Source organism: Macaca thibetana, chromosome 18 (assembly GCF_024542745.1).
Source record: "Macaca thibetana thibetana isolate TM-01 chromosome 18, ASM2454274v1, whole genome shotgun sequence".
NCBI lineage: Eukaryota > Metazoa > Chordata > Mammalia > Primates > Cercopithecidae > Macaca > Macaca thibetana.
The window spans coordinates 50,132,754-50,159,339 of record NC_065595.1 but is presented as its reverse complement, the minus strand read 5'-3'; the positions used below and the strand labels follow the sequence as shown (position 1 = coordinate 50,159,339).

The 26,586-nt window shown below is 36.2% G+C and overlaps 1 protein-coding gene across 3 annotated transcripts in view; it reads left to right on the top strand.

Moving 5' to 3' along the window:
• The window catches only part of TTR (transthyretin), a 1,143,467-nt gene that overhangs the window by 138,590 nt on the left and 978,291 nt on the right, over nucleotides 1–26,586 (top strand). The window contains exon 1 of one of the 3 annotated variants that reach the window (XM_050768293.1): nucleotides 12,326–12,329. The exons of the other annotated variants lie outside the window; for them this stretch is intronic. The gene's annotated coding sequence lies outside the window, so the exon portion shown is untranslated. Of the gene's footprint in view, nucleotides 1–12,325; nucleotides 12,330–26,586 lie in introns of those variants that run through there. 3 annotated transcript variants of the gene reach the window in all.

Below are 26,586 nucleotides of genomic sequence, written 5' to 3'. Positions count from 1 at the left end.
TTCTACAGATAAGTAAATAAGTTCAAATAAATTAAGCACTTGTCTGAGGCACATAGTAGGTAAATGCCAAAAATAAAATTGAAAGTCCAACTTCTGCATGCAAAGCCTATGCTTTTTACAGTATTTCAGCCAAAGAGAGCAAAACGTCATTGGAATGGTTACATTAAAATTAGGGAGGCCATTGTTTTAGACTGAGCCCCTGCACTGGGCCCTAACAGACCAAGCCAAACCAAAATGGTGTCACTTTTGCTAAATGCCACATAAACTGAAACATCAAAGAAACAGATAGATACTAAACAAGACCAGTTGTTTTTTTTTTTTTTTTTTTTTTTTTTCCTGAAAACAGGAGTTTCCAATTGAATTTGTAATAATTTTGTCTTTTGGCAGAAAATAGATGTTAGTTAGGAAGTTCAGTAATTTAAGTTAGTAATTGAACCAGCTACCTTTTCTGTATTATTCATTCTTGTACTAACTATAGGATATTGTACCATCTACTTAAACATTTTAAAAAATTAGATAAGATAAAACTTGTTGATGGTCACAAAGTAAATACGTGGCAGAGAGGGGTTTGATCCCAGATCTTTTACTTCAAAGCCTCATATTTTACCCAGTTTCCTTCCAGCTATATGGAAACTGAGAGTCAGGGTTACCAGACAAAAGAGAAGGTTGGGGCAAAAAGACAGAACAGGGAAGTTTTTGAGCATGTGTGGGGAGAGGGACATTGCAGTTTGGTTGGGGTGTGTGGTCAATGAACATCAGGGGAGTGACATAAACTGACAAAATGCTCTGATTGAGTCTAAGAAGTTTAGACTTAATGGACGGACAATGGGGTACCATTGAAAGGTTTTAACCAAGGACAAACTTATGGACAGAGCTGAGTTTTAATATGCTTACTTATCAGATTTTTATGGTAACAGAGCTTCTCTATGTTAACCACAGAATTAATCTTTACTGTTTTAGACAACGTGTTTTTAATGAGATGGATTTGGCGATCAGGTTAATTTCCTGTGACATCCTTTAAATCATACCATATGGGATATTGCTGCTTTTATACATACTTAAAATGGACTCTTTTTAACACTCAGATGCAATTATTACTAATGCCATCACAATGAATTAATAGCATAATGCCAGCTGTGCATTCAATACAGAGCATCTAAGTCTGTCTACAGGGATTACTAGTCATCAATCAAATACAAACAAGCATGGGGAAAATGTAAATTTAATCCTGTAAGATATTAATGAACAAAAGTTTTAGGTTGAGAGTTTGAGGTAATTGTAACATTTCACATCCGATGAAAGGCAAGATCATTAACAGAGGCATTTATTAACTATGAGGCAAAAATTGGGGAGATTTGGGAGATCAACAATTTCAGGGACCAGGCAGATGTCTCAGATGTCCCAGGACACTGGCTGGGATTATGCCTGATTTCTCCACTCTCTCTATCCTGGATCCACATATTGACAAGCTGGAAGGGATGAAGGGAAGCTGGCAGAGGCATGAAGGAGCACTCAGCAGCAAGAAACGGACTATAAGAATGAGGGAGGAAGACTGGCTCTGAAGCTTAGAGAAAGAGTAACACAGCTTCTCTGTAATGCTCTGATCAGACCAAGGATGCTGTTCATGTCGCACTTGTGCTATACACAAGACATTTCCAGATCCAAGGATCAGAGAGAAGAATATTGACTCTAGTAGCACGAAGGACTGGAATAGAAAGTGACAATTTTTGAAGAGAGAGTGAGACAGAGCAAAAATACAAATCCATCAATTCATTTAAAAATCCATTCATTCTATAAAAATGATTTGAATGCCTAATTTATTCCAGACACTGTTTGAATGCTGGGGATACAACAGTGCAAAAACAAACAAAGAAACAAAGAAGAAAAGTTCTCTCACTCTAGAAGGTCTCATTCCAGTGGAGAAATTTGGCATCCAGCCACTATGATGAACAAGTATATCTATGATGTGTCAGGTACTGATAAGTGCTTTGAAAGAGGGTAACTACATAATGGTTGCAGCAACTTTCCAACTCTGTATAAACCAAAAGACCTTTAAAGATGTTTCCTTCCATTCACCCTTGGTGCCAGCCATTTGGGGATGCATACTCTTTTGTTCTTCCTTCTTCACATGTGCATTTTGGCATGTGTTATAACCTGGCACTAAAATGCACATGTGAAGAAGGAAGGAGGACAGAAAAAAGAGTAACCAACCCCACATGGCTGGCTCCAAGGCTGAATGGAAGGAAAGGTCTTTAAAGGTTACAGAACAATCTACAATGCCACCAAAGTCACTTTCAGAGCAGGAAGGGAGTGTGTTATTTGCAAAGCAACATGCCAGCTTCTCTGTAATTTCTGAAGCAATAAAGGTACTGATGCAAGGATGTGAGAATGAATCCATTTCCCTTCCCTTAGGAACAGTACAGCACAGTGGACTTGCTTCTTCAAGCAGGAGTTTTGCTTTATTTTTAGAATGAAACTAAAGTTTATGATATTACACATCGAGATGGTTAAAGTTTTCTAAATTATCAATTACAGAGCCCAGGATTTTGAACTTAATGGACTGTACAGTAAGTTCATTAGAGTAAGACTAATTTTTACTATGTTATAATCTGTCTCTAATTTCAAAATAATGGAAACTCCTAGAAATGGCTATCAAACTTTTAAAGCATTATCAGCTGTTGAAATATGTAGTCCTAAAGCGGAATCTCTGCAGCTGTGGACTAAGCCTCACAGTGTTACCATCAACCCTCACACATTGATTAAACACTAATGTGACCCCAAGGCAATTTCTAATTTTTTTCTTTCTATAGACCTCATACTTCTAAAGCTATTAAGCTACTTTATTCTTCTGCTAATTATATAAGATGTTATTAATTTGAAGCCTAAAATTCATAGAACTTCTTCAAAGCAACTTTACAATGTCAATGGCGTTGAAGTGAAAAATATAATGAAGAGATGAAGAAAGTTTCAAATGGTCAATTTCCAAACTTCTAAACTTTAAGATACATGTTATTCTCGCCTCTCTGCTGAATCAGTTAGTAAGTACTGATAGTGCTTGACCTAAAGAAGGAAAAAAAATATATGTACTAGCAACTATTTCAAACCAGATTGATTATTCTCTCTCAAACATATTTTTGTAACAGTGTAATTGATCAGTTTACTGTAGTCTAAAACAAATCGAATCTTATTTTCAATTTGTTAGTTAAACCTTGGCTTCTTCAATTTTGCTTTTAAAATGTTCTTTTACTCTCAGGTAGATTTGTTGCTGCACATTGACATGGCATTCATTAAGCAACCATTCCTTTATTCAAAGCTTCATTCAGCAAGCATTAATTGATCAGTCATGACTAAGAATAAGGTGTTTGGATCCCATTCAAGAGTCTGTTTGTTCCTTATTAGAAGGGTGACATGGAGCAATGGATTTAACCTTTATAAACATACTTTTCTCATTCAAAATATGGAGAAAGTAAGACTACTGCTTAATCATGTTGCTAACTGTACTAAAGAAAATAATGCCAACTCTTGACACTCCCCCGTACCCTCTATTCCAAATATATTCATTATTTCTATTGCTCTGAATGAGGCATTCTTTTTACTCGTGGTTCGTTTTGCTTTTCTATTCACGCTGTCTAAAATGTGCTTCTTCCCTATTGTGAAGTCTTTTTTAACAATGAAGTTCTAAGCTCCCTATTGTCTCTGTTATAAAATCTTTATTGACTGATTCCGCTCCTCATCCTCCCAAAAGTTAGAAATGACCCTCTCACTTTCATACCCCCTTATTGTTTTGCTGAAGTTTGTGTTATAGTAACTACAAATTTGTTCCCCTTTTTGTTTACATCTATGTTTCCTTCATTAAACATAAATTTTTAAGCCTTAGAAATACTTCTTATGTAGCCAGGCACGGTGGCTAACGCCTGTCATCCCAGCGCTTTAGGAGGCCGAGGCGGGCAGATCATGAGGTCAGGAGATTGAGACCATCCTGGCTAACAAGGTGAAACCCGCTCTCTGCTAAAAATACCAAAAAAATTAGCCAGATTTGGTGGCACGCGCCTGTAATCCCAGCTACTCGGCAGGCTGAGGCAGGAAAATCGCTTGAACCCTGGAGGCAGAGGTTGCAGTGAGCGGAGATCGCACCACTGCACTCCAGCATGGGCTACAGAGACTTCTTCACAAAAAAAAAAAAGAAAAAGAAAAAGAGAAATACTTCTTATTCACACTTTAGCCTAAGAAGAGTGCCTGAAATATAATTAATGTGCGATAAGTGTTGAATGGATGACAGCATGAATAAATTCATAGTTTATGCATAAATTCCATTATGGTTATCTGCTGTGTGCAAGAGCAAATGAGTGCCCAGAGATCTTACTATGTGCAGTTATTGAGCAAAGCACTTCACAAAAGGTATATTATATAACTTACTGAAATTTGTTTTTATAGGCAAGAAACAAGTATTTTAAAATTAGAAATAATTTTTCTAAAATCATTGCAGAACTAGTATTGGTAATGAAGGCCACAATGATTAAAATTTGAGAGACAAAAAATCAATATAAACATATATAGTCATAAAAACATTTTTTATTTTTATGTAATGTACATGTAATATATGTATATATAATATATATTATAATTATGCAACAATATAATATATTTAATGTATATATTTTTATTTTATGAACAGAATTGTATTCTCTCAAAAATTTTATTTTTTCTTTTGTTGTACTTTTTTTTAAAAAATAAACAGGGCCCCACTATGTTTCCCAGGCTGATCTTGAACTCCTTGGCTCAAGTAATCTTTCCATGTTAGCTTCCCAAAGTGCTAGGATTACGGGTGTGAGCCACCATGCCCAGCCTCTCTCAAAATTGTTATGTTGAAGTCCTAAACCCCAGTGCCTCAAAGTCTGGCTATATTTGGAGATAGTGCATTCAAAGAGGTAATTAGTTAAAATGAAGCCATTAGGGTGGACCTCTATTCAATCTGACTGATATCCTTGTAATACGGGGAGATTAGGACTTGCAGAGGGACACCAGATATGCGCTCACAAAGAGAAAGTGCCAGTCACGTGAGGAGCTCACAAGAAGGTGCCATGTGCAAGCCGAGGAGGAAGGCCTCAGGAGAACCTGCTGACACCTTGATGTTGGACTTCCAGCCTCCAGAACTGTGAGAAAATAAATTTCTGTTGAGCTATCCAGTCTTTGGTATTATTTTGTTATGGCAGCTCTAGTAGGCTAAAACTATATTTGTCATATCTATGTCTATCCATCTATATATCTTTTTGTCTTGCACAAAATAAATAAATAAAAATAAATAAATTAAACATGCGTGTTTGATTTAATTAATTTATTTATTTATTTATTTATTTATTTATTTATTTATTTTTTGAGACCAAGTCTCACTCTGTCATCAGGCTGGAGTGCAGGGGCACGATCTTGGCTCACTGCAACCGCTGCCTCCCAGGTTCAAGTGATTGTTCTACCTCAACCTCCTGAGTAGCTGGGACTACAGACACGTGCCATGATGCCAAGCTAAATTTTTGTATTTTTTTTATTATACTTTAAGTTCGAGGGTACATGTGCACAATGTGCAGGTTTGTTACATATGTATACATGTGCCATGTTGGTGTGCTGCACCCATCAACTCATCAGCACCCATCAACTCGTCATTTATATTAGGTATAACTCCCAATTCCATCCCCTCCCTTCCCTCCTCCCCACAATAGGCCCCGGTGTGTGATATTCCCCTTCCTGTGTCCAAGTCATCTCATTGTTCAATTCCTACCCATGAGTGAGAACATGTGGTGTTTGGTTTTCTGTTCTTGTGATAGTTTGCTGAGAATGATGGTTTCCAGCTGTATCCATGTCCCCACAAAGGACACAAACTCATCATTTTTTATGGCTGCATAGTATTCCGTGGTGTATATATGCCACGTTCTCTTAATCCAGTCTGTCACTGATGGACATTTGGGTTGATTCCAAGTCTTTGCTATTGTGAATAGTGCCACAATAAACATACGTGTGCATGTGTCTTTATAGCAGCATGATCTATAATCCTTTGGGTATATACCCAGTAATGGGATGGCTGGGTCATATGGTATTTCTAGTTCTAGATCCTTGAGGAATCGCCACACTGTTTTCCACAATGGTTGAACTAGTTTACAATCCTACCAACAGTGTAAAAGTGTTCCTATTTCTCCACATCCTCTCCAGCACCTGTTGTTTCCTGACTTTTTAATGATTGCCATTCTAACTGGTGTGAGATGGTATCTCATTGTGGTTTTGATTTGCATTTCTCTGATGGCCAGTGATGATGAGCATTTTTTCATATGTCTGTTGGCTGCATGAATGTCTTCTTTTGAGAAATGTCTGTTCATATCCTTTGCTCACTTTTTGATGGGGTTGTTTGTTTTTTCTTGTAAATTTGTTTGAGTTCTTTGTAGGTTCTGGATATTAGCCCTTTGTCAGATGAGTAGATTGCAAAAATGTTCTCCCATTCTGTAGGTTGCCTGTTCACTCTGATGGTTGTTTCTTTTGCTGTACAGAAGCTCTTTAGTTTAATTAGATCCCATTTGTCAATTTTGGCTTTTGTTACCGTTGCTTTTGGTGTTTTAGACATGTAGTCCTTGCCCATGCCTATGTCCTGAATGGTATTACCTAGGTTTTCTTCTAGGGTTTTTATGGTTTTAGGTCTAACATTTAAGTTTCTAATCCATCTTGAATTGATTTTTGTATAAGCAGTAAGGAAAGGATCCAGTTTCAGCTTTCTACTTATGGCTAGCCAGTTTTCCCAGCACCATTTATTAAATAGGGAATCCTTTCCCCATTTCTTGTTTTTGTCAGGTTTGTCAAAGATCAGATGGCTGTAGATGTGTGGTATTATTTCTGAGGGCTCTGTTCTGTTCCATTGGTCTATATCTCTGTTTTGGTACCAGTACCATGCTGTTTTGGTTACTGTAGCCTTGTAGCATAGTTTGAAGTCAGGTAGCATGATGCCTCCAGCTTTGTTCTTTTGGCTTAGGATTGTCTTGGCAATGCGGGCTCTTTTTTGGTTCCATATGAACTTTAAAGCAGTTTTTTTCCCCAGTTCTGTGAAGAAAGTCATTGGTAGCTTGATGGGGATGGCATTGAATCTATAAATTACCTTGGGCAGTATGGCCATTTTCATGATGTTGATTCTTCCTAACCATGAGCATGGTATGTTCTTCCATTTGTTTGTGTCCTCTTTTATTTCACTGAGCAGTGGTTTGTAGTTCTCCTTGAAGAGGTCCTTTACATCCCTTGTAAGTTGGATTCCTAGGTATTTTATTCTCTTTGAAGCTATTGTGAATGGGAGTTCATTCATGATTTGGCTCTCTGTTTGTCTGTTACTGGTGTATAAGAATGCTTGTGATTTTTGCACATTGATTTTGTATCCTGAGACTTTGCTGAAGTTGTTTATCAGCTTAAGGAGATTTTGGACTGAGACAATGGGGTTTTGTAAATATACAATCATGTCATGTGCAAACAGGGACAATTTGACTTCTTCTTTTCCTAACTGAATACCCTTTATTTCTTTCTCTTGCCTGATTGCCGTAGCCAGAACTTCCAACACTATGTTGAATAGGAGTGGTGAGAGAGGGCATCCCTGTCTTGTACCAGTTGTCAAAGGGAATGCTTCCAGTTTTTGTCCATTCAGTATGATATTGGCTGTGGGTTTGTCATAAATAGCTCTTATTATTTTGAGATATGTTCCATCAATATCAAATTTATTGAGAGTTTTTAGCATGTAGGGCTGTTGAATTTTGTCAAAGTAAATTTTTGTATTTTTAGTAGAGGTGGAGTTTCATCATGTTGGCCAGGATGGTATCAATCTCTTGACCTCATGATCCATCTGCATTGGCCTCCCAAAGTGCTGGAATTACAGGAGTGAGCCACCGCACCCAGCTTCACATTTGATTTTAAAAGCCAATTAGGTTTAAAATATTTACAACTAAAAACAATAGTTATCTGTCTCACCTTGGATTCCTATTCCCCAAAGACTACCGATTCCAACTCATTTGCTTGTTTCCGCTTGTATTTTCTTCTTGTTTCTAAAAAGCATGATTATAATCTTACTATATTTTTTACATTTGAGATATGGATGATATTATTACATTCCAACCAGAGAAAATGGGGAGTTATTTTTTCTTACATCTTCCCCTCTTTGTTGTAGAATATGTATTTCTCTAGTTTGGTTATGGCATGTTAACATAATTCTGACTATTGCAATGTTACTTTCTGCCAGTTGTAGAATAATAGGACACCAAGTGTCAATCCCACTGATACCTCCATCCCATGAGAACAGTAAACTTCTCTTCATCCTGAAGAGGTCATTTGTATAATGTAATCACTAGAGACAGTTACCTTGTAGAGTGCAATAATTTCACCTCATTGTCACTCCCTTCAATGTCCTCACTGGCTTATAACCTGCAATGTAGCCATATCCCAGTATGTGTTAGGCAATCAATTACCAATTTAGAGCTACAAGAGAGAATATAAATCAAAAGTATTACAAAATCTTGCTAAATTGTATCAACGTACACCTGGAAAGTAGCTGTGGAAATGCATTTTTATGATACTAAATCAGGGAGGGAAAAATAATTTCAAATAGGGCAGAATATCTTAGTATGGGTGCACTTCACAAAGATTCCAGATATAATGGGCTGTATCAAGCAGTTGATAGTAGATTTATTTATTTAATTTTACTTTGAATACTTTACTTCAAGTATTTTAGAAGCTTATTATGTGTCACTTTAAATCTTCCTACAACTATTCTGCTTAATTAATTCAGTGACTGAAACACCTAGACTAATTGGTGGCTTATTCTAAATAAGATTGATATACTGGGTACTTTTTGGTATAATGTAGAGGAAGAATCCAAAATGTTAGGGCAGTAGATACATGTAATAAATGAAGCTGCCTTCCTGTCCATGTTTTATGGGGAGGTATATGAGAAAGTCTCTTCATCATGACTTTCAGAAATACATGTACTGATAGAGGTAGAAATAGAATATTTGAAAGTGCTATAATGGCTACTTTCCATAGGCCGCTGGGCCGTGGGAGATACTGTTAACATTTTCAGTGGCAATGCTGGAAGCAATCAAGAAGTAGCTCTAACTTAAAAGATGAAGATATATTTACTCTACTTTGGACCAGAATGGTCGGAACCAGATAAATCTTTGGTGATTACTTGTTGATTACTGTGTTCTTAGCAATAAACTTTATGGATACCCAGAAAGTTAATAAACCCTTTGTTATGTGTGCCAATAAGAGATCTGACTGAAGCCACCAAAAGAGACATGGCCTAATACCTAACTCTCAAATTTGTATCAGATCATAGAATCCAAGTCCTTTGAGACAAAGGCCTTTGCTGATTTCTTTTACCAAAGAGACAAATCCAAGTCCTTTGTGTCCCCCCAAAATTTACATGTTGAAATCCTAATCCCCAATGTGATGTTATTAGGAAGTGGGGCCATGAGAGTAGAGCCCTCACAAATAAGATTAGTGCTTTTATAGAAAAGACCCCAAATATTTATCTTACCCTCTTTCTGCCAAGTTATGATACAAGGAGAAATCAGTAGTCTACGATCCAGAAAAACGGTCCTCACCAGAACCCAACTATGTTGGCACCCTGATCTGGGACTTCCAGCCTCCAGAACAGTAAGATATAAATTTCTGCTGTTTAATCCATCAAGTCTATTACTTTGTGTAGCAGCTCACACTAACTAAGAAGAGGCACTATTGCAGTTAGCCTTTGAATACATTCACAATAATCAGCTATCATCCTCCAGGATATCTTCAGCACAAGCCTAGCAGGTAAAGTAGGTGGGGAAAATGACAGGAATCATCTCCTTAGCATCTCTCAAGTCTTTCATGATGGCATTATACTCTGCAATCCCCCAGGTATACAGTATCACTTTTGATTTATTACAGTTGTGCATTGCAGAAAAATGGGATATACTCTGAGAAATGTATTGTTAGGTAATTTCATGATTGTATGAACATCAATCAGGTCACTTACACAAACCTACATGGTAAAGCCTACTACACACCTAAGCTATGTGGTGTTGCCTGTTTCTCCTAGACTACAAACCTGTACAGTATGTTACTATACTGAATACTATAGGTGACTGTAACACAATAGCATATCTAAACATATCTAAGCAAAGAAAAGGTACAGTAAAATTATGGTATTATAGTCTTACAGGACCAGCATCCTATATATGGTCCATCATTGACCCAGATGTTGTTATGTAGTGCATGACTGTATTTTGGAAGGGAAGAAAAATTCTAGGGATTCCCAACTGGTACTTCCTATCACATGTTGTCTAAATCCATTAGTGAGGAAATCTATATAGGTAGGATTTTTAGTAGCTGTTGAGTATATCCACTTATCCTCCAACACCAGTAAAATCACAGTGGTCTGCTGTGATGTCGTGGATCTCCAAGAATTAGCGTTAGCTAAGAATCAGTGCCCAGTCATCCTTAAAGAGTATGGACATTTTTCTTTACTCAGTACACAGCATCCTGGAAAATAGCTGTAAGAGAAGGCTATTGTCAGAGCTTCTTTTCTCCAGTGTGCCCACATTACTTCAAAGAACTTGGATTTGTCTCTTTGCTGAAAGAAATCAGCAATATTCTTTTTTTACTGCCATAAGTTAAAAAGCAGAAGAAACTGCATACAGTCAACAGAGATAGCATTGCATTTTTTATTCTTATGCTTCAAAGCTGAATCAGTGTATCTATGTTATAATTTAGTCCTACAGAGCCTTGATCATCCCAGAATTTTAAAGTAAATAAAATTGAGCTGCTAAAGAAATTGGCAAACTATACCCCATTAACCAAATTCAGCCTGCAGCCTGTTTTTGTAAGACCTGTGAGCTAAAAGTAGTTAGTACGTTGTAAAGGGTTGTAAATGCACACACACACACTCACACACAAATATATACACACACAAATATGTGACAGAAACCAAATGTGGCCCACATAAACTATCTATTTTCTGGTGCTTTAGGTAATAGGTTTGCCAACCTCTGGTCTACCATAATAATAACAATATATTCTTAGGATCCAGTAAGCAGGAAGTAACAGTGGTTTGGATGACTGGTAATAAAAGAATAGGATAAATGCAACGAACAAATAGGACTACTATCTTTGTGAAATTGCAGTATTTCTGGTGTTTTAGGACATTCAAAAAATTCTCTCCAAAGTGAAATATACTCATTACAGTGTTCTATTGGGCCTCCTTGGGTTTGAAAGAAAAGTATTTGAGTGTAACCTATTTATTAAGTGACCTCAAAGATTATGAACTCGGAGCAACCCTAGAGTAAGAGAAGGTTCTTCTCCTCCAAGTCACAATGCTACCAGCTCTGCACTTGGCCCTTATGAACCAGAAAAATTGGAAGTTATTTAAATATTTACAGATGATCGGAATACTCTACAGAATTAGTGACGGATCCTGAAAAGAGCGGGGAATCAATAAACTACAGTTTGAAGGTCATCTGCCTGATTTTATAAGTAGAGTCATATTGGAATATAGTTACATCTATTCATTTGCATTTTGTCTCGGGTTGCTTTCATGACATAACGACCAAATTGAGCAGTTGTGACTGAGACTATAGAAAGCAGAAGTTCCCAACCCTCAGGCCACAGACCAGCTACATAACAGAGTGGAATGTATTTCCGTCTGTTTAAAGTCACTCAAGAGGATTTTATTGTTGATTACTAATTCTATCTGATACTCCTGAAAATTTCCCTAAATACAGTTTTAATTTGCCTAGGTATAAAATCCTATTTTATAATTTATTTGCCACGAACATTTTGATTTTGATTAAGTGATTTTTATCAAATGTGGGGCTCATTGACAAGGGGACATGTAATCACCTACACTGATTCCTTCATCATCCAAGCTGCTATTATTTCCCTCTGGATTATGGCAAAAGCCTCCTTGCTTTTACCCTTACCCTTGCATCTATCCTCAACAAAACAGCCATAATTATTGCTAATAATGTAAGTCAGGTCATAGTACTATCTTCTCAAAAGCTCCATTGGTTTCTGTTCCACTGCAAGCCAAAGTCATCACCATGACCTACAAGATCTTGCATGGTCTGGAATCTGGATAACCCTAAATGTTTCTCCTATTGCTCTGCACATTTTTCACTCTGAGAAAGCCACACTAGTTCCTTGAAAATACCAAGCTTGTTGCTGCCTCAGCAGCAACAAGTTCCCTCTGCCTGGATTGTTTTTATACCGAATATCTCCATACCTGGCTCCCTTACCTCCTTCAGAACATTGTTCACATGTCCTCTTCTCAGGGGGGGTGCTTCCTTCTCTGACAAGCCTATTTAAAATTGCAATCCTACCATTCCTTACAGATCAGTTCCCCCAGGCATATAATTATCTATATTGTACTCTGACTTTTCTTTCTTGGTAGTAGTTATTACCATACAAATTAAAAGCATCCAAATCAGAAACAAAGAAGTAAAATGATCTCTGTTTGCAATTAATTACTGTTTACATGATCCTAAATGTAAAAATGTCCCAAAGATTCCACAAAAAACCCTGTTAGAACTAATAAATGAATTCAATAAAGTTGTAAGATATAAAATCAACATATAAAAATCAATAACATTTTATACACTAATAATAACATAACAGAAATATAAAAAGCAATCCCACTTACTACAACATCAAAAAATAACTAGAAATAAATTTAAGACAGTGAAAGATGTATACACTGAAAATTATAAAGTATTGATTTAAAAAAAAATGAAGGAGCCACAAATAAATTGAAAGATAACCCATGCTCGTGGATCAGAGGAATTAATATTGTGAAGATGTTTATCCTTCAGAAAGCAATATAGATATTCCATGCAATCTGTATCAGAATCCTAATGTCATTCTTCACAGAAATAGAAAAATCAATCCTAAAATTCATAAAGAAATGTAAAAATGCCAAATGCCCAAAACAATTCCAAGAGAAAAAAAATGTAGGCAATACATTTTCTGATTTGCAATTATATTACAAAGCTATAGTAATTAAAAGCATGTCATACTGGCATAAAAACAGAGATATAGACAAGTGGAACAGAATAGAGAGCCCAGAAATAAATCCAAACATATACAGCCAACCTAATTTTGACAAAAGCACTAAGAAGATGCAATGGGGAAAGGATAGCCTCTTTAATAAATGGTGCTGGGTACATTGGGTTTAAATGCACAAAGAATAAAATTTGACCCTTATCTTACACCAAACAGATAAATCAATTTTTAAGCAGGGTTAAAAAACATCTATCTCTTTTTGTCACCCAGGCTGGTCTCAAACTCCTGGCTTAAAGCTGATCTCATGCCTCAGCCTTCCAAAGTGCTGAGATTACAGGCATGAACAGCCACACCCAGCAAACACACACACACACACACATACGCACACACACACACACAGACACACACACATCTGTATCTGCCTATCTATAATCTGTTTATGTCATCCATATATATGTGTGTGTGTATACACACATATGAATCTCTCTGTGTGTATATATAAGTATATATACAGAGAGAGAGAGAGAGAGAGAGAGAGAGAGAGACAGATACAGAGACAGAGATACAGAGAGTTACCCCTGTATTCCCAGCAACTACAGTGATGCTGTGCATAAAGAAAGAATTCCATAACCTGCCTTCAATGGACTTCAGCTCTATTTTGAAGCAGTGACCTGGCTCTTTGAGAGGATCCTCAACATCTGGTTCTGTCACTCTCTTTCAATATCCATCAGAGTTTGCAGCGAAGGATCATCCAGACTCTTCTGGGTGGCTATCAGTGATCTCAGTCTGCGGGCTGTTTCATTTTTCAGTATGTGGATTTTCATTTAATCCATCTGGTTTCCCAGAAGTGGCTAGCATCCCCTGGAGTCACTCGGCCAATGAGAGTTGGAAAGACGTTCTAGGTGCCTAATGGTTTGTTGATACAGATTCTCAGCCAATGTTCTCATTCCCTGCCTTCTGCTTACCTCCAGTCAAATGCAAAGGTCCTCAATGCTTCTGATTCCCTGAGCCATAGGCATGCTCTGAGTCTCCTGCTCCTACCTTCCTTGAAAACCCCTAGATTTCAGCTTTCTCCAGTCTAAGTTTGTCATCACTCCTCAATCTGCATTCCAGCATTCAAATTTTATTTTCTCCCTGTCATTCACTCTTCTCACATTTTCTTTGCTCCTGTGGATTTATACCTATACAAAACTGTGATAGTCCTTTCAGGGAGATTTGGGGAATAAAATGTGACTTTAAATTACTGTGGTTAATAAGCTCCTGATCTTTCCATTATGATAAATGCTTGACTCTGCTTGCTGATAGGAATGAGAAGTAAGATAAGAAAAAAATTTTTAATTTTATGAAAAATGAGTATGAGTTAATTAGCATATTAGGGCTTTCTAGACAGAAGAAAACCAATGTGAAAAAAGTGAGCATTTCATAATTTAAGAACTCTCCAGTGCATTTTGGAATGTTAATGTCATTGCTTAGGCTGAGATCAGGTCACCTTCTATGAGCAAAGTCTTTAATAAAGAGTTTATATCAGAATCACCTAGGGGAGATTTTCAAAGCATATGAACCTTCATTCTACTCTAAACTCCCTGCATTGTAACTGGAATGAGGTTAAAATATAAATTTTCTAAAGCACTCTAAGCATATCTAATATATAAAATCATCAATAACTATTGGACTAGAACAACTAAGCGAAATGGAGGAACATGTAGTGATATATGCCAAAAATCATTTTTACAGGTAGTACTCAAATAATACAATGACACATTTATATTTCATTTCTTCATTCAATAGAAATTTAAAACAATCTTATTATATTTCCAATCATCACTGAACTCATTCTGTAATGGGAGAGTATTACACTCTTTGTGTACAGTGACCAAAACTGCATTGTCTGTGACATAGTGGCACACATATTTGCCCATAGGTCTATGATATATAGACTGACATTTGAAATAATAGTAAAACAACAACAATCTGCTCAGCTACAGATAATAGTGAAGGATGAAGTAGAATCAAGATCTCAAGGAGGTCATGATACTCATTAAAAATCTTCCCCTAAATTCAAGCAGGGCACAAAATTTAAAAGACACAGTGATACCTTAGCTTTCGAGGATAATGTCATTGATGAACAGTTTAGCAATGATTGCATAGGCACACTTTTCAAGTCTGAAATTACCTTTTTGGATCAAAGAGAGACACAAACTGGAATTACAAACAAAAATAAAAATACAACTAAAAAGAGGGAGATGAGGGGCAATTTTTGTTGCGGTTATTGAGGGAATCCCTTCTTTCATTTTTCCGTGCAGAGGGATATCTATTAGTACAACAGTCTGTCTTCTCTTTGCTCTTCACTCTCTTTTCCTCAAGGAGAAAAGATTATCTGACTGGCAATTTTAGAAGCAACATCTGGGTATTTATAGTTCATTGCTTTTCTTAGTATTTCTTTTCAGAACTTGCTTATCTACAGAGAGTGTGTGTTTTGTTCTGCTCTTTGCCATGCAGTAAAAGGAAGCTCTCCCCTGGGCGACGGCCCCTGCAGTTGTTCAACACTGCCTAAAGCAATCGGTAAGCCTGCTTAACTATAGAGTAGAAGATTAGGATACTTATTTTGCTGCACACCTAAACCATATTCTCCAGTAGCCATGTTACTAATGAAGTTCATCTTTAGTCCACCATCTTTTCTGCCTGATTCCTCTGTCAGGGATACCATTTATTAGCTTCCTTAAATCCCAATATTGCCAGTTAGAGTCTACTAGCAAAGTTCTTAGGACTTGGAGAAGAAATGTTTAAGTTGATGTTTCTTTCCACAATATCTGCTTAATAAGGAAATTACAGAAGCAACAGTAGCAGTAGAGGTGGTAACTGGCATTTATTGAGGGCCTACCACCCTCAAAAAATGTCAGATAGGTGATTTTATCTAATTTTCACAACTCCAAGAAATAAATATAATTGCTATCCCAATTTTTGTGATGTGAAAACTGATTTTTTTAAAAAATAAATTTATTTTTATAGATTTAGGAGGTACAAGTACAGTTTTGTAACATATATATATATATATATAAAATATGACTGGGTGAGTCTGGCCTTTTAGTGTAACCATCTCCCAAATTGTACTCATTAAATATTTGTCATCCCATACCCCTTGCTCACTCTGCCACCTTCTCAGCCTTCTGAGTTTCCAATGTTTATCGTTCCACTCTCTACCACCACATGTACACATTACTTGGTTCCCACTTAAAAGTGAGAACATGTGGTATTTGACTTTATGTCTGTGTTATTTCAGTTAAGGTAAAGGTCTCCAGTTCCATTCATGTTGCTTCAAAAGGTATTATCTCATTCTTTTTTATGACTCAGTAGTATTCCGTGGTGTGTGTATGTATACATAATATGTTGTATATATATAGATTATATATACCACATTTTCTTTATCCTATCTGCCATTGACGAACATTTAGCTTGATTCTATGTCTTTGCTAATGCAAACAGTACTGCACAAAAGCAGGGATCTTCATGGTATAATGATTTCTTTTTCATTGGCTAGACATACACTTGTGGGCTTGCTGGATCTAACTAGAGTTCTATTTTTAGTTCTTTAAGAAACCTCCATATTGTTTTCCATAGAGGTTGTACAAATTTATATTCCCACTAACAGTGTATAACCATTTCCTTTTCTCTGCATTTTTGCAACATCTTTTTTGTGACTTTTTAATAATAGCTATTCTAACTGTATAAGATAGTGTCTCATGATGGTTTTAATTTATATTTCTCTTATGATTCATGATTTTGAGCATTTGTATATGCTTGTTGGGCATTTGTATGTCTTCTTTTTTTAAAAAAATATTTTAACTTAAGTTCCAGGTGTGCAGGGGTTTTTTGTATTACATAAGTAAATGTGTGTCATGGTGATTTGCTGCACCTATGAATCCATCACCTATGTATAAAGCCCAGCATGCATTAGCTATTTTTCCTAATGCTCTCCCTTCCCCACCCCACTCCCTGGCAGTTCCCCGTGTGTGTTTTCCCATTTGTATGTCTTCTTTTGATAAATGACTGTTCATGTTCTCTGCCCACTTTTTAATAGGGCCATTTTGTTGTTGTTGTTGTTGAGTTGTTGGAGTATCTCGTACACTCTGGATATGTCCTTTGTCATATGCACAATGTGCAAATATTTTCTCTCATTCTGTAGGCTGTCTGTTTACTCTGTTGATTATTTATTTTGCTGTGCCTCTCAAAGTGCTGGGATTACAGGTGTGAGCCACCATGTCCAGCCTTCCTCAGGGAAATCTTCAGGTGCTCCTAAAGACATAGTGCCTCCTTAGGAAAGACTTGTTCAATGAACATATGAATTTGTTTTTGATTCTGTGACTGAAATGTCTCTAATATTTACCTCTCGAGTCTATCTACCATTATCTTTAATTAGATATTTTCTCAAAATCTTCTCATGCACCCCAGTGTCTATTATTATTGATAAATTAATATCCGATATATAACATTTATAATATTTTAGTCTTACCATCTTAGAACTGCTTTAATCTAATGATACTCTCCTGTATAATATTTTAATCCCTCATCACTATTTTCTATATTCCACTCTGGCCACAGGCTTCTAGCTATGTCATTTAATAATTTCTGTATATATTATACCACTGCTAATAAGAAAAACAACAATAATAATAATAATAACCATTGATTGGTCATTTTCCATATGTCAGGCATGCTACTAAGCACTTTACACATACTGTCTGCTTAGGTGACAACCCCGTGGGGTACAATATAGACTCAATTGGAAAAGCCAGTGTATCCATATTGTTTACTATTGTATATCCAATGAATAGTGCAGTGCCTGACTCATATTGTTTGCTCTATTAAATATTTATCAAACACATGATTATAAGGTATTATTAATCCCATTTGTATATAAAGAAATAGCAGCAAAAGATGTTATATAATTTGCTGAAATACAATTGCTAAATGGCAAGTCTGCAAGTCAAAGCAAAATATTTGTCTCCATATTCCACTCTATGATACAATGTTTTTTTTTTTTCATCCTACCTCCTGTCTCACAGGCAATAGATCCACTTTTACCTACATTTCCTTCTGTGTCTAACCATGTCCTTAATACTTTATTCTATTGTGGAAATCCTCAATTTTTATTGTCTAATGAATATTTATAGAATAAATGAAGCCATGAATAAACAGAGGCTTATGTTTAACTCTGTAAGAATGCATAATAGTCAGGCTGGGCATGGTGGCTTACGCCTGTAATCCCAGCACTTTGGGAGGCCGAGCTGGGTGGATCATGAGGTCAGGAGATCAAGACCATCCTGGCTAACACAGTGAAACCCCGTCTCTACTAAAAATACAAAAAAATTAGCTGGGTGTGGTGGCAGGCACCTATTGTCCCAGCTACTCATGAGGCTGAGGCAGGAGAATGGCATGAACCCGGGAGGCAGAGAGCTTGCAGTGAGCCAAGATCACGCCACTGCACTCCAGCCTGGGCAACAGAGCAAGACTCCGTCTCAAAAAAAAAAAAAAAACATAATAGTCTAACTCTGTATTAAGACAAATATGTTATAAAGAGTAGCAATGTATATTTCAAAGGGAATTATCCCTTATCTGATTTTGTCTATGCTTAGAGGAAAAAAGAAAATAGGTTTTCATATATGAAATATACTGGTGGCCCTATCCTTCAGTTCATTAATTTGTGAGTTAATTATTATGTTTAACACTTTGAACACATCAGGAGTAGAGCACCATGCCAAGTATGCTGGTGATATGAACAAGCCAGAAGGGAGAGGACGAAAAGGCACATGACTCTATGAATTAACTCACTAGTTTATGAAGAAAGTATGCATGTAATATTATAAATAAAATTAGGAATTCTCATTGTACCACAGAAAAATTATCTGAGTAAGTTCAGTGGTTTTCATTGTAATGTTTTTGATGCAGAGGATACAATGGTCATTGGTCACCCTAATACATTTTTAAATGTCTAGCATGCTCACACATTTAGCATTTCATACCAACATAAGGACTTCACATATAAGAGGATACTTCAAATTTTTCAATGCATTAAAATGTCAAAGACAACAAGACACATTCATATCATTAAACTATGTTCATGATGGTCAGTTTTATGTTTCAATATCCAGCTATTCAATCAAATACTAATCTAGAGATTTGTAGATATGATTAAAGTCCACAATCATTTGACTTTAAGTAAGAGAGATTTTCCTAGATAATCTGAGTGGTCCTGATTCAATCAGTTAACAGACTATTAGAACAAAGCTCAGAATTCCTCTCAAACAAAGAAATTCTGCCTAGAGGTAGCAGCTTTTGATCTCCCGTACCCATGAGTTCTAACCCGTCCTTCCAGACTGCCTGCTCTAGAGAGCTCAGACTTGCCATTTCAGTCTCGTAAGCCTATTTCTCATAATAAATCAATTTATATAGAGACAGATTATAGACAAATAGGTGATAGTGATACAGACAGACAGACAGATCCTATCTCTTCTGTTTCTCCAAATGACCCCTGATCATTACAATGTTATAAGTTTTTGTGATGAAAACGATGGAACAATACATGTGTGCATGTGGGTGCATGGGTGTGTGTCTCTGTTGTGTATCCTTATTTACATACATAATGCTCATCATCCTGAAAAATTATTAACAAAACTTTTCTGTTTTGTGAAGTATGGGGTTGGGCTATGACTTGAAGTAAATATAAATTTAGCCTTCTTATCTCCATAATACATACAAGTTGAGGGTTTGCCACTATTCCAGTAGGGTCTTTTGAACATTTATCAGTAGGCATTGGCAATTCTGACAGGATAACTACTTGCTGAATACTAAATGCAGAAGCACTAAGCCATCAGTTTTACACAGGTTATTACTTTGAAATGATTATTATTTAAGATAACTTCCCTCCTTATAACCCCTCAGACTCTCCACCATCTCAGTTGTAAAGTGCTTTGATGTAAATTTTATCTGCATGCAGTGTATTCAATACTGATGCTTTTAATAAGTAGATCTTTGGAGTCGAATAATTTTTTACTTTTCTTAATACATTAAGATATAAGATACATTGCAGTCTGTTTATACTGATGTCATATTAATACTTTAACATGCTAAAGAAAAGTGTCTATAGAATTTGATGAAGACTTTGGCATAAATATGTCTCCTAAGTAATTTCTCCAAGCTCTATTTCAAGTATCATTATTAAAAAATTTAAACAATGTCAAGATTTTCAATACGGTAGTACACATTTTTTATTTTTATATTTTTTCACTTAAAATTAGAAAAAGCTTATTACAAATTTTACTAATATGAGATTGGGTAGAAAAAATAGACAAGGGACTTGAAGACACACACACATACATAGAATGGAGCTATTTCTACATCATTACATATGCATAGGTTTGATTCACCCTTGTTATGAGTTTGTATTCTTAAGCAAAAGATGAGAATAAACTCATCAGCTAGGGAAAAAATGCATTTGCATAATATCAAATCCTATAACTCATTAGTGTTTTTCTAATCAGCTCATCTGAATAAGAGATGATGATGACGATGATGATGATGATGATGATGAAAACGAAAATATAAGAGAGCAATAACTATTTTTGCATAGTAAGGCTTATGTATAACAGTATAGTCCAATTAGATGGAATAGAAAAATTTACCCCATATGATTTGTTTATCTATGCAGCTGCACGATGTTGATGAAAATCAGGAATGCTAGTTTTATTGTTCGTTCACCATGTTAGGGCTGCCTCTGGTGATCTGGAGTTCCAATATGATTTGCCCATAAGCAACCAACGATGGAATGTACTCAAAGATGAAGGGTTTCTCAGCAGATTTCATACCTTAATTCATTTAAGAATAATCAGTAACTGAAATTATATTGGAAACTTTTATCAAGGAAGAAGAAAGTAAGTGATAGCATAAAAATACACTCAATAGTAGAGGTTTTTAATAAAAAGTCAATATAAATTAATGCACTATTTAATGAAAAACTTTAAAAATTTCATATTGTTTCTGGGAAAATGTATACAGATTTGTACAGACTTTTATTTAAATTACTATCAATTGATATACTTTAAAACCAGGGAACCACAAGATGCTAAGTATTTACAATAGAGAATTAAAATGATAATCTACATCACAATAATTACTCAGGTTCTAAGTCTGCATTGTATGTTGCTGAATTCTAAACTAAACTGATTAAACAGGAACTGTGTCAAATTTGGACAGAAGTCATATTAGACACAAGCAGGTACATTTTTTCTTTTTCTTTTTTTTAAAGCACAGCCATGTTTACACAATTATTTCTTCCACTCCCCCAAGATGCTAAGTATTTACAATAGAGAATTAAAAAGACAATCTACATCACAATAATTACTCAGGTTATGACTCTGCATTATACGTTGCTGAATTCTAAACTGAACTGAATTAACTGTTTTATTTTTATCCTATAAGTTTGTAGTGAAGAGACTGACTACATTATTTTTATGTTTACTGCTACCAATGCCCCACCACTTCACTTTCCCCTTATGCTCCACATCTAAGCAAACTTTAAAAACACCAGTCTCTTGGTACTGGCAGGAAATTCCACCCACATGATTCCTGGCCTGGTCAGTGCATGTGACCCCACCCCAGACCGACCTCCCGACGGTAATAAAACTCAAGCCAGTTTCCCCTTCCTGCTATCTCAAGCCATTTTCAGACCTGCTCTACATGCCCCATTTTATGAGTTTAAAACTTTTCATACTTTCTTGGTGTGTGTCATTATTAGATTTGATATCTAAACTAAATTTTGAGTGGGTAGTGTGGTGGTTAATTTTATCTGTCAAGGTGAGACAGATGACTATTGTTTTTAGTTGTAAGTATTTTAATTCTGTTTGGCTTTTAAAATCAAACATGAGGCTGGGCCGCGCGCGGTGGCTCAAGCCTGTAATCCCAGCACTTTGGGAGGCCGAGACGGGCGGATCACGAGGTCAGGAGATCGAGACCATCCTGGCTAACACGGTGAAACCCCGTCTCTACTAAAAAAAAAATACAAAAAACTAGCCGGGCGAGGTGGCGGGCGCCTGTAGTCCCAGCTACTCGGGAGGCTGAGCCAGGAGAATGGCGTGAACCCAGGAGGCGGAGCTTGCAGTGAGCTGAGATCCGGCCACTGCACTCCAGCCTGGGCGACAGAGCGAGACTCCGTCTCAAAAAAAAAAAAAAAAAAAAAAAAAACCAAAAAACATGAGGCTGGGTGCGGTGACTCAGGCCTGTAATCCCAACACTTTGGGAGGCTGAGGCAGGTGAATCATGAGGTCAAGAGATTGAGATGAGACCATCGTGGCCAACATGATGAAACCCCGTCTCTACTAAAAACACAAAACTTAGCTGGCCGTGGTGGCGAGTGCCTGTAGTCCCAGCTACTCGGGAGGCTGAGGCAGGAGAATCACTTGAATCCGGGAGGTGGAGTTTGCAGTGAGCCGAGATCACGCCACTGCACTCCAGCCTGGGCAACAGAGCAAGACTCCATCTCCAAAAAAAAAAAAGAAAGAAAAAAAATAGAAGAAAAGAAAAAAGAAAAGAAAAGAAAAAAGAAAAAGAAAAGAAAATGACTGACTCCTACAGAATAAGAGGGAATTCTGCCAGCCGACTGCCTTGGGACTTGAGCTGCAACATCAATTCTTCCTTGGGTCTCCAGCCTCCCCACCTACTCTGCAGATCTTTTAGCTTTACAATCACTTGAGCTAATCCCTTAACATCTCTCTTTCTTTCTCTCACACACTCTCTCCCTCCCCTGACTCTCTATAGATAGATAGATAGATAGATAGATAGATAGATAGATAGATAGATAGATAGATAGATCTGTGAATGAGTGTGCACACCTCTCTCTCTTTATTGGTTCTATTTCTCTGGAGAACTCTGACTACTACAAAGATATAGCAATCCATTATGTTTATGTACAAGTGAATTCAACACAGTTTTATCGTTTTGCATTTTATGTGTAAGTCTATAAAGTATTTTAAGTTAATTTTGTATTAGGTGTAAAGTGGGGTTTTTTTGTTTGTTTGTTTTTTGCCTGAGTGTACAAACGTTCCTACATCATTTATAGAAAAGCCTTTCCTTTCTCCATTGAAAGGAATGAGACAATTTTGCCTAGGTCTAGACACTGATGATTTTTCTCCTGGTGTTTTGTTCTCACACCTCCATAAAAAATCAGTTGGACACACTTACGTGAGTCTATTATTGAGTTTTCTTCTTGTTATATTGATCTGTATTTCCATTTCTATATCAATACCATATTCTCCTGATTTCTGTAGGCATACAGTAGGATTTAATGTGAAACAGAGTGATTCCTTCCACTTTTATCTCTCTGTTTCAAGATTATTTTAGTGATTCTAGGATCTGTGCTTTTCCATACAAATTTTGGAAAAACAAGCATGTTTATCTATACAAAATAATGCTAGAATTTTTATAGAAATTATAATAAATATTATAATAGATCAAACTGTGGATAATCAACATCTTTACCATGTTAAGGCTTCTAATCCATGGACTTAGTATATCTCTCCATTTATTTAAGTTTTCTTAAATTTCTCTCACCAGCATTTTGTATTTTCAGGTTATAGAAACCACAAATATTGGCCGGGTGTGGTGGCTCAAGCCTGTAGTCCCAGCACTTTGGGAGGCCGAGATGGGCGGATCACAAGGTCAGGAGATCGAGACCATCCTGGCTAACACAGTGAAACCCCTTCTCTACTAAAAAATACAAAAAACTAGAAAAAAAAAAAAAGATTTTGGGAAGACAGAACAAGACCCTGTCTCTTAAACAAATAAATAACAAAACAAACAAACAAACAAACAAACAAACAAACAAAACAGACTAGTCTTTAGACCTAGAGTGACCACAAAGCTCAGTTTGCTTGGGACAATCTCCATTTATATCTGCTGTCCTAGGGCTATTAATAATAGTCCCTTCACTCCCCAGATACCCCAGTATGAACAACAAATTACATGGTTTCCCTACCTAGTCCTCTTTCCAACTAAACTGTTGCTGACAAACGTACTATTTCATGGCTTAGGTGAAATGGTTACCATCTTTGTATTTACATGACAGATATTTAAACAGTTCTTCTTGCTGTGTGAAATGTCTGGAGTAATAGTTTTTATTATACAGTCAAGCACACTGAGAGATCATTGAACTCATCCAGATTTTTATGAGACAGATAAGCAGGTTTTTATTAATTTGTATTATCCAGGTAAGAAAATGAGTCAAAGAGGAGCTGTGACTGCTGCCCAAGTTTAAGGCAGAAAAGAATACTAAAACCCTCTTTCCTGATTTCGTTTATTATTCTTTTCATTAAAGATTAAGTAGCAAAGGTAACCTTTTTAAATAATTGACTGAATGAGTAGGCATTGTACAGATTTGGGATGAAAGCTACTCTTAAAGTGAAAAAATAAATGGGAATCTTCACTTGATAAGGCCTAGTTGCATTATATTTGGTAGGAAAAGCAGAATCATCTGTACATTTTCTTTTCTAAAATACTTATATTTCGTAACATTGGAAGAGTGAAACATATTTAACCAAATCCACTGCTGTAAAAGAGGGTTGCACTCACCCATCTAATCTCCTCATGCTTCTTTCCTCCCATCCTTTCATCCCTTACTGATCTCTCCTGGTTGACTCCTTGCCAAACAACATATATAGGAGGTTTTGCTTTCATAATTAGCTGTTGATAGGGAGTTTGCATTCCTGTAAAATTAGTTCATCATTTGACTTATGAAGGTTGCTCTCACATGCTTTACTGAGCCACATACTAGTTGAAAGTTGAGAAATACAGAAGGAAGTGGTAAGATTGCCAGATAAAATAGACAATTCACAGTTAAATGTGGACTTCAGGTAAACAATAAATAATTATTTTGATACAAGTCTCAAATGTTGAGTATGACTGTATTAGTTGGTTCTCACACTGCTATAAGGATCCTACCAGAGACGCATAATTTATAAAGGAAAGAGATTTAGCTGACTCACAGTTCTGCATGGCTCGGAAGGCCTCAGGTAATTTACAATCATGGTAGAGAGGGAAGCAGGCACATCTTACATGGTGGCAGGCGAGAGAGATAGTGTGTGAGAGTACAGGAAAAACTATCATTTATAAAACCATCAGGTCTCATGAGAATTCATTCACTATCCGGAGAACAGCATGATAATAATCCAATCACCCCCATCCCTCAACATGTGGGGATTACAGGTCAAGGTGAGATTTGGGTGGGGTCACAGAGCCAAACCATATCAGGGATATACCTACATGAAAAAATAATGTGTTATTTATCTGAATTTAAAATTTAACTTGGTGCCCTATATTTTGTTGTTGTTGTTGTTGTTAAATCTGGAGACACCAGAAATGGGGAAGGCTGTTAAGAGTGCTCATACTGCTATTCTGGTTTCTGGAAACAACTACTAAAATCCCTCAAGTTAAAAAATTAAGATAGTACAGTTAGCCAATTACCATTTTTAATTTTTTTTTCATTTTATCTGTCCTCTTTTTCTTCCTCTTCTTCCTCTTCCCTCAAACCTCCATTTCTCAGAAATAATACAATTGAAGTATAAGTAGTAGCAGTATAGTTGTAAAAGAGTAATGTAGTAGTAATTGTAGAGGTAGTAATAGTAATAACGGTAACAACGATAGTAAAACTGTCTCCCTTTGAATAAGGCTTTCATGTATATATCATTTTCCTTGATTTGTAGTGATTTATACATATATTTTCCATATAGAGCTTGGGAATTAAAAAGGGAAAATAATGACAGAGATATATTTAATTTTCATAGTTTAGATATATTCTTACTGTGAAAGTAGCCTTCTATGTAAGTAGGACAGGTAAAATGAAGTTGAGAGGTAATCTAATTTAATTCAGAGCCCAAAGCTGCCTACTAATGATTGAAGCTGTTGTGGAGTTACTTTTTTATTACTAGATGAGTGGCTATATTCATTTTGTTCATTGAATAAGATAATTTTAATTACATGAGTTCACCCTGGCAATGTATGGGGGGAAAATGAAGCAGATTACACTGGGACAATTCTATATTAGTGAACTGAAGTGGAAATTTGAAGCAAATCTGATCTAGTTAAGTCATTTTGTACTTCTTGGTCTCTCTAACTATAGTAATATAGGTCAACATATATGTAGAATGGATATAACCATACAACCAATCTTATCTACACTCTCCTATTAGTGGAGTAATAGTTTTAAACATTTGGTCTTAAATATTTGTAGAACATGGCAATTTTAATAGATAATTTGGAACCATTCTGTGAAACACACTTTGGTGTACATTGTGCTGTATTGGGAGGGCCATTGTTAAAAAGGGTTTATAATATGTTGCTTTTTGACATGACTCATATTGTTTGGCTCCATCATTCTATAATTAATATTTATTCTGTAAAAAATTAAATATGTGCCTGGTCTTGTAACAAATGTTTCACTAAGTTTATTGCATTTTTATCTACTAATATAGCTATAAGGTATATACCACC